The sequence below is a fragment of the Triticum dicoccoides genome, chromosome 5A (assembly GCF_002162155.2).
Source record: "Triticum dicoccoides isolate Atlit2015 ecotype Zavitan chromosome 5A, WEW_v2.0, whole genome shotgun sequence".
Classification (NCBI taxonomy): Eukaryota; Viridiplantae; Streptophyta; class Magnoliopsida; order Poales; family Poaceae; genus Triticum; species Triticum dicoccoides.
Window position 1 is genome coordinate 589651145 of NC_041388.1, and position 17750 is coordinate 589668894.

The 17750-nt window shown below is 45.3% G+C and overlaps 1 pseudogene; it reads left to right on the plus strand.

Annotated features, from left to right (window-relative positions):
• The first annotated feature begins 17040 nt into the window (after nt 1-17040).
• Nucleotides 17041-17420, plus strand: LOC119300080 (annotated as a pseudogene).
• Nucleotides 17421-17750: the final 330 nt, after the last annotated feature.

Sequence of the window (17750 nt, forward strand, 5' to 3'; positions counted from 1 at the left end):
ATCGTGAAGATGTCCGTCTCGCGCAGCATGCACGTCACGGATCCACTCGTCACTGGTGCTCAGGGCAGGGTGCCAGCGAACAGAGCCGTCTTTGCTTGAGAGAAGGCCAAACTGTCTGTCATCTCACGCGGCGTCGACCATCAATTGCTACAAACACTGTATCTGGTTTCTTGATGCAGGCCACCATCAAAGTTGTGGCCACGGCTAAAACTAAAAAGTGTTGTCGGGATCCCGCTCGCGGGAGAATGCCCCCATCGCACCTACTAACCGTTGCGAGCGTAAGGTGGATTGATGCACGTTGAACCTGGAACAAGATCTTCTCACGTTTATTATTCTACTGTAGAGGGACGGCCAACTCACATCACCGTTCGTACCAAAATACAATAGCATTGGCCCTCCTCGCCGTAGTTGTCATTTGCTCTCATCTTCCGAGATACTCTAGTTACGCCTCGAAGGGAGAGTGACTGTCGGTGCCTCCGGCCACCGCCATGGCTTCCCCGGACTAGAAGTGTGAGTGCTGCCGCCACGCCCACACCTCGATGCCGCTGAACTCGCACCACTGCAGAGGACGACGACCGTCACTGACATGCATGGCTGCACCATGTTGTCTAGGTCGCGTTGCCGCAGGGAGAGCACAACAACTCATCCATCGGCCGTCCACAGTTCGGCGATCGACTCCTCCGCTGGTACTCCTCTATTGGTGCAGACCAGCTCGTTCTCGATCATCCGGTGGTCGATTCCTCTGTTGGCATTCACTCGTTGGACTGGGTCAACAGGGCTAGCATCCCCTCTAGGGTAGAATCGACAACGTCAGAGAGGATCTGGTTCTGCTGAACTTGTGCCCGCGCCTACATGACTTCCATGTCTTGATGGCAGCTGATGTTCGTTGTTTCTGCTCGTCATGAACGACACACACACACACAGCTCTCACCCGTCAATAAAAAGTCTCCATCTCACGATGGGGATGGTGTCGCTGTTGACGCCTCACCAGGTCCCGGTCTCGCAGCGTTGATTTGATCGTTGATGCGAAGCCAAGATGCGATCCGCTGCCGCCATGAAGCCAAAACACGAATGAAAAGGTGGGCTAGGTTTGATTTGTATACATATAAGTAAAAGCCCAGCCCAATACGACTTGACCGAACACAGACACCCGTAATAGTTAGCTACGGATAGAAACCCGTGAGACCTATTCCAGTTGGTTTCCAATATCTTTACGTGTCCACAATGTCTAGTTTGACGTGATGTTTTTTACCGGTTAGAGAAGATGAAAGGAGAACCAAAAATGTTCCTACATTAAAAAAATATGTAGATCTGTTTTGAAATCTCAGCCGTCGATATTTGTGGTTAAGACAAAACTGATGAAGATAAAAAGGTGACGGATGGAGAACTATGAAAGGTTCCGTCCTTTATTATTAGGTATAGATATAGATTCTTTCCACTGTTCCCAATATTGGGAAGCATTTAAGCCACTTTTTTCTTTTTTAATTCCATTTTTATTCCTAGACCGGTTTTTATGTGGATTTTCTTTCTATTTCTATTTTATTTTTATTTTCCTTTTTATTATTTTTAAATGCATGAACTTCTCAAATTCGATGAACTTTTTTCAAATTCCTTGATTTTTTTAAAAAGCAATGAACTTTTTCTCAAATTCAATGAACTTTTTCTGATTTTTCTGATTTTTTTAAATCAATGAAATATTTTCAAATTCAATGAAATGTTTTATCAAATTTGGTGAATTTTTTTTCAAATTTGATGAAATTTCCGTAAATTCAGAGATTTTTTGTTTTCTTTCCAAATCTTTGATTTTTTAGATTTTGATAAACTCTTTCTCAAAATTGATGATTTTTTCAAATTCGATGAACTTCCTCAAATTCAATGATTTTTTTTAAAAAAACAATGAACTTTAAAACAATATTTTCCATTTTTTTGCAAAAGTAAAAATGGTTGACTTTTGGTCAAGAGCTGACTGGTAACGCGGAGCAATTAACCTGATTATTTTAGACACCAATAACCCTTTGCTGACCCGAGCGATCTGAATGATCGATGAAACAACGAATTAGCAACCCGGAGGGACCATCGATCCAAGTTGGGCCAGGCCCAGGGACGCTCGCTGTAGGCGGCAGGAAGCTGTTCGCGCGCTTAAGGCGCCGAACAGGAGCTCCCCTAAGAGTTGGCTAGTTTTGAGAAATCATTTTTTTTGCAAGAAGACAAATCAATATTTAGCAAAACTAAAAGTTTTCCAACATTTGGCAATTTAACTTGATGGCATAAAAACATTGGGAGCCAGCCAAGGCCTCAAACAAGGCAGCTGTCGAATATGCACGATGCCCACACCACTCGAGCGGTATGCGCGCGCCATTTTTTCTATTTAATTTTTCTTCCGTTCTCATTTAATATTTTTATATTGATTCTTGTTTTTATTTGTGTGTTCATTTCCTTTGTGATATTTTATATATTTTTATTGATTTTTTATTTTACTTTATATGATTAGTTCGGTTTAAGTTATCTATTTGTATTTCTTGAAACCTCCTTTTATTTTTTTATTTTCCCATCCTTCAGATACATGAGCATTACTTTTAGATAAACAAACAGTTGTTTTGACATTTGTGAAAATTTTAAATAAAGAAATGATTACTCTCAAATAACTTATTTTTTTCAAATACACTACATTTTTTGGGTGTCATGGATTTTTTTTTGGAAAAAGATGAACAATTTAAACATATATTAGATGAAAGGTAGGTTGATATGGCACCAAATATTTTTGTAATTGTACTGAAGTTATTCCTAAAAGTAGGCTAAAGATGTTTTAGATGTTGGACTTCTTTTAGCGCACATATATTTTTTCGGAGTTGGTGAAATGTATTTGACGAAAAACTTATTATATGAAGTGTAGTTTAGATAGTATATATCATAGACTCACTTTGTAACCAAACACAATTTACTAATCATTCTTTTTAGTTTGTAAAAATATAAACATAGATAGATATATTTTTTGGTTGGCATGCACATGTATATTATAATTTTAGAATAAAGCAAACCCATTTTTTATTCTACACATTCTAAATCAAGACATGTACTATAAGCCAGGTCCACCGCCACCCCATGTGTATGGTGTGTTTGACTGCTGTGTTTTTCACCTCAGGATTGGAAGAATGTTGAGAGGCAAATGTGAAGATATAGACCATTTCTTCAAAGATAAAAAATGACTTTGACTAACATGGACATTTATCAATTGATTTTTTCATTTTAATTTACCCAAAATAGTTTATTTAGTTAAGAAATGTGCAAAGTAGTGTGGTTTGATAAAGAACTGAGTGTTAAGTAGCGTGGTTTTCAACCTGTTTTATTGCTCAAAAGTAGGCTTCTTTTTTTGCATGGTTACGTCAGACTTTGAGATGGGAATATGTACGTAGAAACTAGAGAATCCCGCGCGTTGCTGCGGAAATTGGTGGATAAAATTTTTGGGTTGATAACATGAGAATGAAAATTAAGTATACATATATGGATTACTATATTTGATTATGTCTAGTTGTAAAATATTTATTGAATATAAGTAGATAATTGAATGGAAAACATTTTGCCATGCACAGTTGAATGTCCTGGTGGGTCTTTTCCCATACATAATTGCATGTTGAGGTGAACCTTATCCCCTTCATAATTCTATGATGAGGTGACATGGTTGCATGTTGAGATAATATAAGTTAGTGGGGATGACTCTCCTAGTGAGTATGATACACGGATGTACTATCGGTATGATAACATGAACACTTGCCAAGATTTGTGCAAAATGATGACCCTTTTGTGTACCTTGAAAAACAAGAGACGAATTATGAGTATACCAACAATAAACACTCATTTTTTTTGTAAGGTTCACAAATGATCTTTGTTTTGTGTATACCTTGGTACCCTCATTATGCTAACGTTTTAATCGTGTAACTTTGAACTCAAACACCTTGACAACACAGTGTGCCCGCACTAAGCCGCGGTGATATTTTAAGCCGGTTAGTCCAGTCATTTCAATCGAAAGTAGACATATCTTTTACCTTGTCCGTGTCCACCGTTAGCTTTGTTGGTTTCTACACAGGAAGTGGATATCCAGCCGGTGAGTTCAGTTCCATCATTCAGAAACAAATATCACGCATCTGTGTAATGAACACGTTAGCTTTGTTAGTTCCCACACAGGAAGAAGATACCCACACCCACCCACTCAAAATGAAAAGAAAAGAAGAAGATATCCATGAGAGGACGTGAGAGCGTTCCTGACGAGCGGACGTAGAGGCCTGCTCGACCATACGAACCGTGCGATGCCATAAGAGGCGACAGGGTGGCCAATGGCGCGCCGGAGACACGCACGCATGGGAGCGGCGCCCACGGCCATGCCGCGCTCTCCAAGGTGCCTATCTCGCTCCAGGCTGCTCCCGGTGTGTCCCTCCCGCGCATGTCGATCACATGATGGAAAGACACGACACGGCATCGTATGCGTCGACGTATCGATCGATATCCAATCCCCAGACGGCCAGACATGATGCATGCATACAGTCGGGACAGCGTTTGGCGGCACCCACCCGCCCTGCCGACGTTCGGTCGATGGCTCGGCTCGGCTGATACATACCTCTGATCGGTAAAGGTGGGAGGATCGATCATCGATCGAGATGGGTGGCGGGATAGAAGTGGAGTAGAACCGATCGACCAACACGGCATCCACAATGATCGACGCGCCGCGTCTTGCCTCTTTGCGCATGTACGCGAACTGTTGTTCGGTGAAGATGCCTGGCGCGGACGTGTTCGGCTAGACATACCGGCAGTCTTTGCAGGCACCTGCAGGCTACTGCACAAGCATGTGGCTGTTTTAGGGCTTCTTTGATTCATGGAAATTTTATAGAATTTTTGAAGTATTGAAATCTTCTGAAAATTTTCCTACGTTTGTCCTTTGATTCATAGGATTGAATCTCATAGGAATTTTTTCAATGAAATCTTTTGTACAACATTTCATAGAAAATCTAACATCCACTCTAACCTCCTTTTACAATTCTTTTACTTTTCCCGTGAAACCAAATGCTCCTTGCTAATCTTATAGGATTCAAGTGAGCATGACACTTCAATCCTATACTTTTTCTATTCCTGCGTTTTCAAAATCCCACGAATCAAAGAGGCCCTTAGTTTGCAAAGGAAACAAAAGTAGGGCGTATCTACTGGGGGCTGTCGATCATACCATGTCGCCACGGAGGAGTACATGCATGCGATGAGGATTATCATCAGAATTATCTCACAATTAGTTAGAAGAGTATAATGCTTCGTGAGAAAGGCACGGGTGACCTCAGAGCATCTACAGGCGCGTCCGCGGGCACTGACCGGTCACATCTAATTAGCAATACCTTAAATCCATAAAAATCACGCAACTACTACGTAAACGACGCATTACACACGTTGTCCGGCTACTACACCAGGACAGACCATCGGACTACCAAAATTTGACATGTTCTACCTACATGCAAGCTATGTAGAAGATCATCCACGACCGTCCTTGCACTTTCCGGCGCCCTTGCCGTCCTTCTCGCGGAAGTAGCGGTCAAAAACACATTATGAATCGAGTTGGATCTGCTCATCCCGGAGCTGTTCGACCCGTCACTGTCGTCCTCCTCCTCCTCCTTGGGGGTCAGTCCGACCATGGCACGGACCACCCGATTCAGCTCTCGAACGAGGGCGCGCGTGTTCCTCCACTGTCGCTTCTTTATAATGTGGGCACGGATGGCTTGCTCCTCTGCGGCAGCGCATGCCGCCGCATCAGCCGCCCCCGCCACCGCCATGTCGACAACGAGTCGGGCCTCGGTGACCCTCACCCTCTCCTTCCCACAGCGGGCACACTGGTCCCTGTAGGACTCATACTTCGATAGACCGATCATGGGGAAAGGGGGATTGGAAGGCACTCGGGAGGACCGCGATGATCTAGTCCCAGAGGATCCGAGCGACCGATGCATCGACGGAATGGACTCGTGCAGGACAGATCCCGCCATCGGTCGGGCGCAGTCCTCCCGGGAGCAGTGGAGATATAATGTGGATGGCTAATGCCTCCTCCAACCCGCATGGGACGAAGCCCCAGTCGACGGATTTGGACTGGTCGGAGTCAGATCTGCTGCCCACCATGCCGGTGATGGCCGGAGATCGCCGGATGGGAGCTTGGATGGCAGAGTGGAGCGGAGGGGAGAAGAATGAGGTGGCTAGGGTTTCGTCCAGGGAGCAGATGGGAATGAATATATGTGGGGTCGGGTGGGCAAGCGTGGGCTGGGTCCGACGTGGCAGATGCACCCGGGCCTCCCCATATTTGCCCCATATTTCGGCTAGATATGACGAGTGTCGGTCAGCCCGGACGTTTGAGGCCAGTTTGAGGCGCCTGTTTGGGTCAGTTTCTTTTGACTAGTCAGTGATCGAGCCATCCACCTGGGCGTATGAGGGGGGTTTGAGGCACGTGGATGTAGGTTGCTGCGGGACAGTGATAGTGATTCGTGGTCGGGCTATGGCTGTCAGCATGTGATGCTCGACGACGGTATTTGTGATCTAGCACGGTGATCTTCAATGGCAACGCGGTCTGGCTAGGCCACCGGAGAACAGCGAGTCGATGTATGGTCCTGGACGGTGGCGAGGCCGGCATCAGACCTAGAACTATCATGCAACGACATCGGTGATTTTTTAAAGGTTTCTTAGTGAGTCTTCGAGTTTGGTTTGGGGTGGCGAGGCGTGTTGGGTAACGTAGCATAAATTCAAAATTTTCCTACGTGTCACCAAGATCTATCTATGGAGTCATCTAGCAACGAGGGAGGAGTGGATCTACATACCCTTGTAGATCGCGCGCGGAAGCGTTCAAGAGAACGGGGTTGATGGAGTCGTACTCGTCGTGATCCAAATCACCGATGATCCTAGCGCCGAACAGACGGCACCTCCGCGTTCAACACACGTACGGAGCAGCGACGTCTCCTCCTTCTTGATCCAGCAAGGGGGAGGAGAGGTTGATGGAGATCCAGCAGCACGACGGCGTGGTGGTGGAAGTAGCGGGATTCTAATAGGGCTTCGCCAAGCGCTGCGGGAGGAGGGAGATGTGTCATGGGAGGGAGAGGGAGGCGCCAGGGCTCAAGTATGGTTGCCCTCCCTTCCCCCCACTATATATAGGGCCAAGGGAGAGGGGGAGGGCGCAGCCTTGCCCCTTCCTCCAAGGAAGGGTGCGGCCAAGGGGGGGAGGAGTCCATCCAAGGCACCTCGGAGGTGCCTTCCCCCTTTAGGACTCTCCCCTCCTCTTGTCCCTTTGGCGCATGGGCCTCTAGGGGCTGGTGCCCTTGGCCCATGTAGGCCAAGGCGCACCCCCTACAGCCCATGTGGCCCCCGGGGGCAGGTGGCCCCACCCGGTGGACCCCCGGGACCCTTCCGGTGGTCCCGGTACAATACCGGTGACCCCGAAACTTGTCCCGATGGCCGAAATAACACTTCCTATATATAATTCTTTACCTCCGGACCATTCCGTAACTCCTCGTGATGTCCGGGATCTCATCCGGGACTCCGAAAAACTTTCGGGTTACCGCATACTAATATCTCTATAACCCTAGCATCACCGAACCTTAAGTGTGTAGACCCTACGGGTTCGGGAGACATGCAGACATGACCGAGATGACTCTCCGGTCAATAACCAACAGCGGGATCTAGATACTCATGTTGGCTCCCACATGTTCCACGATGATCTCATCGGATGAACCACGATGTCAAGGACTTAATCAATCCCGTATACAATTCCCTTTGTCTAGCGGTACAATACTTGCTCGAGATTCGATCATCGGTATCCCGATACCTTGTTCAATCTCGTTACCGGCAAGTCTCTTTACTCGTTCCGTAACACATCATCCCGTGATAAACTCCTTGATCACATTGTGCACATTATGATGATGTCCTACCGAGTGGGCCCAGAGATACCTCTCCGTCACACGGAGTGACAAATCCCAGTCTTGATTCGTGCCAACCCAACAGACACTTTCGGAGATACCTGTAGTGTACCTTTATAGCCACCCAGTTATGTTGTGACGCTTGGCACACCCAAAGCACTCCTACGGTATCCGGGAGTTGCACAATCTCATGGTCTAAGGAAATGATACTTGACATTAGAAAAGCTTTAGCATACGAATTACATGATCTTGTGCTAGGCTTAGGATTGGGTCTTTGTCCATCACATCATTCTCCTAATGATGTGATCCCGTTATCAATGACATCCAATGTCCATGGTCAGGAAACCGTAACCATCTATTGATCAACGAGCTAGTCAACTAGAGGCTTACTAGGGACATGGTGTTGTCCATGTATCCACACATGTATCTGAGTTTCCTATCAATACAATTCTAGCATGGATAATAAACGATTACCATGAATAAGGAAATATAATAATAACTAATTTATTATTGCCTCTAGGGCATATTTCCAACAATCTCCCACTTGCACTAGAGTCAATAATCGAGTTCACATCGCTATGTGATTAACACTCAAGGTCACATCCCCATGTGACTAACACCCAAAGAGTTTACTAGAGTCAATAATCTAGTTCACATTACCATGTGATTAACACTCGATGAGTTCTGGGTTTGATCATGTTATGCTTGTGAGAGATGTTATAGTCAACGGGTCTGAATCTTTCAGATCCGTGTGTGCTTTACAAATCTCTATGTCATCTCCCAGATGCAGCTACCACGTTCTATTTGGAGCTATTCCAAATAACTGTTCTACTATACGAATCCAGTTTACTACTCAGAATAATCTGGATTAGTGTCAAAGTTTGCATCGCTGTAACCCTTTACGACGAACTCTTTTACCACCTCCATAATCGAGAAAATTCCTTAGTCCACTAGTTACTAAGGATAACTTTGACCGCTGTCCTGTGATCCATTCTTGGATCACTCTTGTACCCCTTACTGACTCATGGCAAGGCACACTTCAGGTGCGGTACATAGCATAGCATACTGTAGAGAGCCTATGATAAAAGCATAGGGGACGACCTTTGTCCTTCCTCTTTCTTCTGCCGTGGTCGAGCTTTAAGTCTTAACTTCATACCTTACAACTCCTTCTTTGACTGGTCCATCTTGAACACCTTCAAGATCATGTCAAGGTATGTGCTCATTTGAAAGTACCATTAAGCATTTTGATCTATCCTTATAGATCTTGATGCTCAATGTTCAAGTAGTTTAATCCAGGCTTTCCATTGAAAAACACTTTCCAAATAACCCTACATGCTTTCCAGAAATTCTACGTCATTTTTGATCAACAATATGTCAACAACATATATTTATCAGAAATTCTATAGTGCTCCCACTCACTTCTTTGGAAATACAAGTTTCTCATAAACTTTGTACACACGCAAAATCTTTGATCATCTCATCAAAGCATACATTCCAACTCCGAGATGCTTACTCCAGTCCTTAGAAGGATTGCTGGAGCTTTGCATACTTATTAGCATCTTTCAGGATTGACAAAACCTTCCGGTTGTATCACATACAACCTTTCCTCAAGAAAATCGTCGAGGAAACAATGTTTTGACATCCTATCTGCAAGATTTCATAAATAATGCAGTAATCGCTAATATAATTCCAACAGACTCTTAGCATCGCTACGAGTGAGAAAGTCTCATCGTAGTCAACTCCTTGAACTTGTCGGAAAACATCTTAACGACAAGTCGAGCTTTCTTAATGGTGATACTTACCATTATTGTCTGTCTTCCTTTTAAAATCCATATGTACCTAACAGCCTTATGACCATCAGGTAGTTCTCCCAAAGTCTACACTTTGTTTTCATATATGGATCCTCTCTCGGATTATATGACCTCGAGCCATTTTGGAATCCAGGCCCACCATCGCTTCTCCATGGCTCGTAGGTACATTGTTGTCTAGCAACACGACTTCCAAGACAGGATTATGTACCACTCTGAAGTAGTACGCATCCTTGTCATCCTACGAGGTTTGTGAGTGACTTGATCCGAAGTCTCCTGATCAATATCATAAGCTTCCACTTCAATTGGTGTAGGTGCCACAGGAACAACTCTTTGTGCCCTGCTATACACTAGTTGAAGTGACGGTTCAATAACCTCATCAAGTCTCCACCATCCTCCCACTCAATTCTTTCGAGAGAAACTTTTCCTCGAGAAAGGACCTGATTCTAGAAACAATCCCTTATTGCTTTCGGATCTGAGACAGGAGGTATACCCAACTGCTTTGGGTGTCCTATGAAGGTGCATTTATCCGCTTTGGGTTCGAGCTTATCAGCCTGAAACTTTTTGGCATAAGCGTCGCAGCCCCAAACTTTTAAGAAATGACAGCTTAGGTTTCTCTAAACCATAGTTCATACGGTGTCATCTCATCGGAATTACGTGGTGCCCTATTTAAAGTGAATGTGGTTGTCTCTAATGCCTAACCCATAAACTATTGTGGTAATTCGATAAGAGACATCATGGTATGCATCATATCCAATAGGGTGCAGTTATGATGTTCGGACACACCATCACACTATGGTGTTGTATCAGTTGTGAAACAATTTCCACAATGTCTTAATTCTGTGCCAAACTCGTAATTCAGATATTCATCTCTATGATCATATCATAGATATTTTATCCTCTTGTCACGATGATCTTTCAACTTCACCCTGAAATTACTTGAACCTTTCAATAATTCAGACTCGTGATTCATCAAGGAAATGTACTCAAATCATCTGTGAAGTAAGAACATAACGATATCCACTACATGCCTCAGCACTCATTGGACTGCACACATCAAAATGTATTACTTCCAACAAGTTGCTTTCTAGTTCCATTTTACTGAAAACGAGGCTTTCAGTCATCTTGCCCATGTGGTATGATTTGCATGTCTCAAGTGATTCAAAATCAAGTGAGTCCAAACGGTCCATTTGCATGGAGTTTCTTCATGCATATACACCAATAGACATGGTTCGCATGTCTCAAACTTTTCAAAAATGAGTGAGTCCAAAGATCCATCAACATGGAGCTTCTTCATGCGTTTTATACCAATATGACTCAAATTGCAGTGCCACATTTGTGTGGTACTATCATTACTATCTTTTGGCATGAACATGTGTATCACTACGGTCGAGATTCAATAAACCATTCATTTCAGGTGTAAGACCATTGAAGGTATTATTCAAATAAACAGAGTAACCATTATTCTCCTTAAATGAATAACCGTATTGCGATAGACATAATCCAATCATGTCTATGCTCAACACAAACACCAATTTCGATGGTAGAAGGAGCGTGCGATGCTTGATCATATCAACATTGGAAACACTTCCAACACATATCGTCAGCTCACCTTTAGCTAGTCTCCGTTTATTCCATAGCTTTTATTTCGAGTTACTAACACTTAGCAACCGAACCGGTATCTAATACCCTGGTGCTACTAGGAGTACTAGTAAAGTACACATCAACACAACGTATATCCAATATACTTCTATCGACCTTGCCAGCCTTCTCATCTACTAAGTATCTAGGGTAATTCTGCTCCAGTGGTTGTTCCCCTTATTACAGAAGCACTTAGTCTCGGGTTTGGGTTCAACCTTGGGTTTCTTCACTAGAGCAGCAGCTGATTTGACGTTTCATGAAGCATCCCTTTTGCCCTTGCCCTCCTTGAAACTAGTGGTTTCACAAACCATCAACAATTGATGCTCCTTTTTGATTTCTACTTTTGTGGTGTCAAACATCGCGAATATCTCAAGGATCATCATATATGTCCCCGATACATTATAGTTCATCATGAAGCTCTAGCAGCTTGGTGATAATGACTTCGGAGAAACATCACTATCTCATTTGGAAGATCAACTCCCACTTGATTCAAATGATTGTTGTACTCAGACAATCTGAGCACAAGCTCAACAATTGAGCTTTTCTCCTTAGTTTGCAGGCTAAGAAAATCGTCGGAGGTCTCATACCTCTTGACGTGGGCACGAGTCTGAAATCCCAATTTCAGCCCTCGAAACATCTCATATGTTTCGCGATGTTTCAAAACGTCTTCGGTGCCTCAACTCTAAACCGTTTAACTGAACTATCACGTAGTTATCAAAATGTGTATGTCAGATGTTCGCAACATCCACAGACGACGTTCGAGGTTCAGCACACTGAGCGGTGCATTAAGGACATAAGCCTTCTATGAAGCAATGAGGACAATCCTTAGTTTACGGACCTAGTCCGCATAATTGCTACTATCAACTTTCAACTAATTTTTCTCTAGGAACATATCTAAACAGTAGAACTGAAGCGCGAGCTACGACATAATTTGCGAAGACCTTTTGACTATGTTCAGGATAATAAAGTTCATCTTATGAACTCCCACTCAGATAGACATCCCTCAAGTCATCTAAGTGATTACATGATCCGAGTCAACTAGGCCGTGTCCGATCATCACGTGAGACGGACTAGTCAACATCGGTGAAAATCTTCATGTTGATCGTATCTACTATACGACTCATGCTCGACCTTTCGGTCTCTTGTGTTCCGAGGCCATGTCTGTACATGCTAGGCTCGTCAAGTCAACCTAAGTGTTTCGCGTGTGTAAATCTGTCTTACACCCGTTGTATGTGAACGTTAGAATCTATCACACCCGATCATCACGTGGTGCTTCGAAACAACGAACTATCGCAACGGTGCACAGTTAGGGGGAACACTTTCTTGAAATTATTATGAGGGATCATCTTATTTACTACCGTCGTTCTAAGTAAACAAGATGCAAAAACATGATAAACATCACATGCAATCAAATAACAGTGACATGATATGGCCAATATCATATAGCTCCTTTGATCTCCATCTTGGGGCTCCATGATCATCTTGTCACCGACATGACACCATGATCTCCATCATCATGATCTCCATCATCGTGTCTCCATGAAGTTGCTCGCCAACTATTACTTCTACTACTACAGCTAACGGTTAGCAATAAAGTAAAGTAATTACATGACGTTTATGTTGACACGCAGGTCATAAATAAATTAAGACAACTTCTATGGCTCCTGCCGGTTGTCATACTCATCGACATGCAAGTCGTGATTCCTATTACAAGAACATGATCATCTCATACATCACATATATCATTCATCACATCCTTTGGCCATATCACATCACATAGCATACCCTGCAAAAACAAGTTAGACGTCCTCTAATTGTTGTTTGCATGTTTTACGTGGCTGCTATGAGTTTCTAGCAAGGACGTTTCTTACCTACGCAAAGACCACAACGTGATATGCCAATTGCTATTTACCCTTCATAAGGACCCTTTTCATCGAATCCGATCCGACTAAAGTGGGAGAGACAGACACCCGCTAGCCACCTTATGCAACTAGTGCATGTCAGTCGGTGGAATCAGTCTCACGTAAGAGTACGTGTAAGGTCGGTTCGGGCCGCTTCATCCCACAATGCCACCGAATCAAGATTGGACTAGTAACGGTAAGCATATTGAACAAAATCAACGCCCACAACTACTTTGTGTTCTACTCGTGCATAGAAACTACGCATAGACCTAGCTCATGATGCCACTGTTGGGTAACGTAGCATAAATTCAAAATTTTCCTACGTGTCACCAAGATCTATCTATGGAGTCATCTAGCAACGAGGGAGGAGTGGATCTACATACCCTTGTAGATCGCGCGCGGAAGCATTCAAGAGAACGGGGTTGATGGAGTCGTACTCGTCGTGATCCAAATCACCGATGATCCTAGCGCCGAACGGACGGCACCTCCACATTCAACACACGTACGGAGCAGCGACGTCTCCTCCTTCTTGATCCAGCAAGGGGGAGGAGAGGTTGATGGAGATCCAGCAGCACGACGGCGTGGTGGTGGAAGTAGCGAGATTCTAACAGGGCTTCGCCAAGCGCTGCGGGAGGAGGGAGATGTGTCATGGGAGGGAGAGGGAGGCGCCAGGGCTCAGGTATGGTTGACCTTCCTTCCCCCCACTATATATAGGGCCAAGGGAGAGGGGGAGGGCGCAGCCTTGCCCCTTCCTCCAAGGAAGGGTGCGGCCAAGGGGGGGAGGAGTCCATCCTCCCCAAGGCACCTCGGAGGTGCCTTCCCCCTTTAGGACTCTCCCCTCCTCTTGTCCCTTTGGCGCATGGGCCTCTAGGGGCTGGTGCCCTTGACCCATGTAGGCCAAGGCGCACCCCCTACAGCCCATGTGGCCCCCGGGGGCAGGTGGCCCCACCCGGTGGACCCCCGGGACCCTTCCGGTGGTCCCGGTACAATACCGGTGACCCCGAAACTTGTCCCGATGGCCGAAATAACACTTCCTATATATAATTCTTTACCTCCGGACCATTCCGGAACTCCTCGTGACGTCCGGGATCTCATCCGGGACTCCGAACAACTTTCGGGTTACCGCATACTAATATCTCTATAACCCTAGCGTCACCGAACCTTAAGTGTGTAGACCCTACGGGTTCGGGAGACATGCAGACATGACCGAGATGACTCTCCGGTCAATAACCAACAGCGGGATCTGGATACTCATGTTGGCTCCCACATGTTCCACGATGATCTCATCGGATGAACCACGATGTCAAGGACTTAATCAATCCCGTATACAATTCCCTTTGTCTAGCGGTACGATACTTGCCCGAGATTCGATCGTCGGTATCCCGATACCTTGTTCAATCTCGTTACCGGCAAGTCTCTTTACTCGTTCCGTAACATATCATCCCGTGATCAACTCCTTGATCACATTGTGCACATTATGATGATGTCCTACCGAGTGGGCCCAGAGATACCTCTCCGTCACACAGAGTGACAAATCCCAGTCTTGATTCGTGCCAACCCAACAGACACTTTCGGAGATACCTGTAGTGTACCTTTATAGCCACCCAGTTACGTTGTGACGTTTGGCACACCCAAAGCACTCCTACGGTATCCGGGAGTTGCACAATCTCATGGTCTAAGGAAATGATACTTGACATTAGAAAAGCTTTAGCATACGAACTACATGATCTTGTGCTAGGCTTAGGATTGGGTCTTTGTCCATCACATCATTCTCCTAATGATGTGATCCCGTTATCAATGACATCCAATGTCCATGGTCAGGAAACCGTAACCATCTATTGATCAACGAGCTAGTCAACTAGAGGCTTACTAGGGACATGGTGTTGTCCATGTATCCACACATGTATCTGAGTTTCCTATCAATACAATTCTAGCATGGATAATAAACGATTACCATGAATAAGGAAATATAATAATAACTAATTTATTATTGCCTCTAGGGCATATTTCCAACAAGGCGGTGGTGCTGTCCCCGTATAGGAACAATGTTCTCCCTGCTCTTTTCCTGTTCTGTTGGTGTGTTTATCAATGGCGGAGGGCATGCGGAGCTGTGTCTCTGACAGGTCTTCCAGAATCTGGTCGGTTTAGTTATCGAAAGGTGGATCCATATGGATGTGGCCGGTGTTCGTTGTCTTCAGAGTCTAGAAAGCAATGGCTTTTCTGAACGACTGCTAGAGCAAAAAAGAGTGTAGTGGAAAAATAACCGCTCTAATAAGAAAAAAAAACTAGAAAGCAAGGGCTTTTCTTAACGACTGCCAGAGCAAAAAAGAGTACAATGAAAAAATAATCGCTGACTGACTAAGTAATAGCACAAAAGTGATATCATAGTTCCAACATATATGACCTATAAGCTTGGCCCTAAGTTAGTTTCTATTTATTGACCAAATTTAGTGAAAAAAGTACATTTTGAATATATAAAAAATACAACATAAACATACTTCATAATGGATCTATGTCCTTTGCTTCACCGGCGGGGGCCTCCTCTTTGTTAATCTATAATCTATGTTGGTTAGTGCAACACCCCGGCCGGCTCCTACCGTGTAGACATCCTCAAAGTCAGAGGTAGATAGTTATCTCTGGTGCCTCAACCATAAACCCTCAGTCTTGGCCGAGGCTATCAGAATCTGAATTGGATCCAAACCCCTCTGGTAGGATTGCAAATTGTAGGATCCTAACTAACAGAGTCTTAGATCCTAGATTCTATCAGCTAGAATTGTAGAATCGGCCCAACAAAAGTATGGATAAATTTGTATAATCACAAAAAAGTGGTGATTCTGACAACCTTGGTCTCGGCCAAGCTTCTCCTCATCTCCACCACGATCGGGCGGGAAAAAAATATATCATCGGAGAGTGCATACACAAAATAATCGGCTGATGAAGCCCAACAATATTTTGTTGACTATAAGTAACAGCAAAACGTGTTTATCCATATGTGCCATTAGTTACTTAGTTAGCTTTCACTTGCACATTGGCAGAAGCAAGGAAAAGAACGGCCGGCATAGTGGAATATTAAGGTGTACGTAGGGAACCAGCTGGTGGCGATCTTTGCCTGTGATCTAGGGCAGAGATGAGATGAATTCCTCCGCACACCTAGCTCCGACTTGGAAGTGATCAAGGTCAATCCACACATGATCAATTATATGTATCATCGAAGTCATGAAATAGCAATCAAAGATTGTCTATTAGAAGACTAAAGCGCGCGGAGATTTGATCATAGTCCCGAGACAAATTAAATTGGACGACACAAAGAGCTGGACGAAATGTTCTTCTTCTGTTCCCTTCCCGCCAGGGCAAATTAAACCAGGCGAGGAACAAGTAGTTCACTAGGGTACGTAGAACCTGATGAGAACAGGAGCAGCTAGCATAGTGTAAACGTGGCAAAAATATCAGGCAACACGGCATGCACCTGGTGGATGTGTCACCTGGCCGGCCGGTGAGGCGGGGTACGTGAGTCCAAGCAACAAAACAAACTGTTCTTCGCTCGGGTCGCGGTCGCCATGACAGCGCGCGAGAGCGGAGGTGCCCTGGGCCTCCCAAACGATATATAAACGAACCTGCTGCTGTCTGCACACACCACACAAAGCACAGCACGAAAAGCACAATAGAACCTGATTCTTCTTCTTCTTCTTCTTTCAGATTAACCAGTCCAAGAAGAAGAGCCCGCCGTCGTTTTCTAGGTAATAATCCAACTTTCTAAAGTTAGACATGGAGGCGGTGGTGGTGAGCTGCGATTGCTGCGGCCTGGAGGAGAAGTGCACCGGCGAGTACATCGGCGGCGTGAGGGCCTACTTCGGGGGCCGGTGGCTGTGCGGGCTTTGCTCCGAGTCCGTCAAGTACGAGGCCAGCCGCAGCAAGCGCGCCGCGGCCATAGGCGTGGAGGAGGCCGTGCGGGCGCACATGGCCTTCTGCCGCATGTTCAGGCGCGGCGGCCCCGCGGAGCGCGTGGCCAAGGGCATGTGCCAGATGCTTAGGCGCGCCGCGTGCGAGAGCACCGGGCCACCTCATCGTCCTCGTCGCGGCGGACACCACCGGCGACGGCGGCGTCAGCGTCCGGGCACCACCGCGCCTCGGTGCCGTCCGCCTGAGTTGATGCCTGCTTCTTGCGACGAGGTGATGCTTCGGCACAATCTAGCTAGCTACTGTATATGCCTATATGCATGCGATGTAATAGTATATTTTGTTTGTTTGAGACAGGACTTTTAGGTCCCGGGGGTCGGGACACCCGGCTATCTCGCCGTTCATTCACACTGTCCTGACTTGGCGATCTGTGCCCCGCGCTGTAATGGAGAATGGGGTTAAAGGCTATGTGAACAGTAAAAGCCGAAGTAAGTAAACTATTTAAAAATGGCAATGGGCTGCGTAGGTCACTGTTCAACCTATACACAGAATCTCCCTCACCTGTCACACAGCTCAGT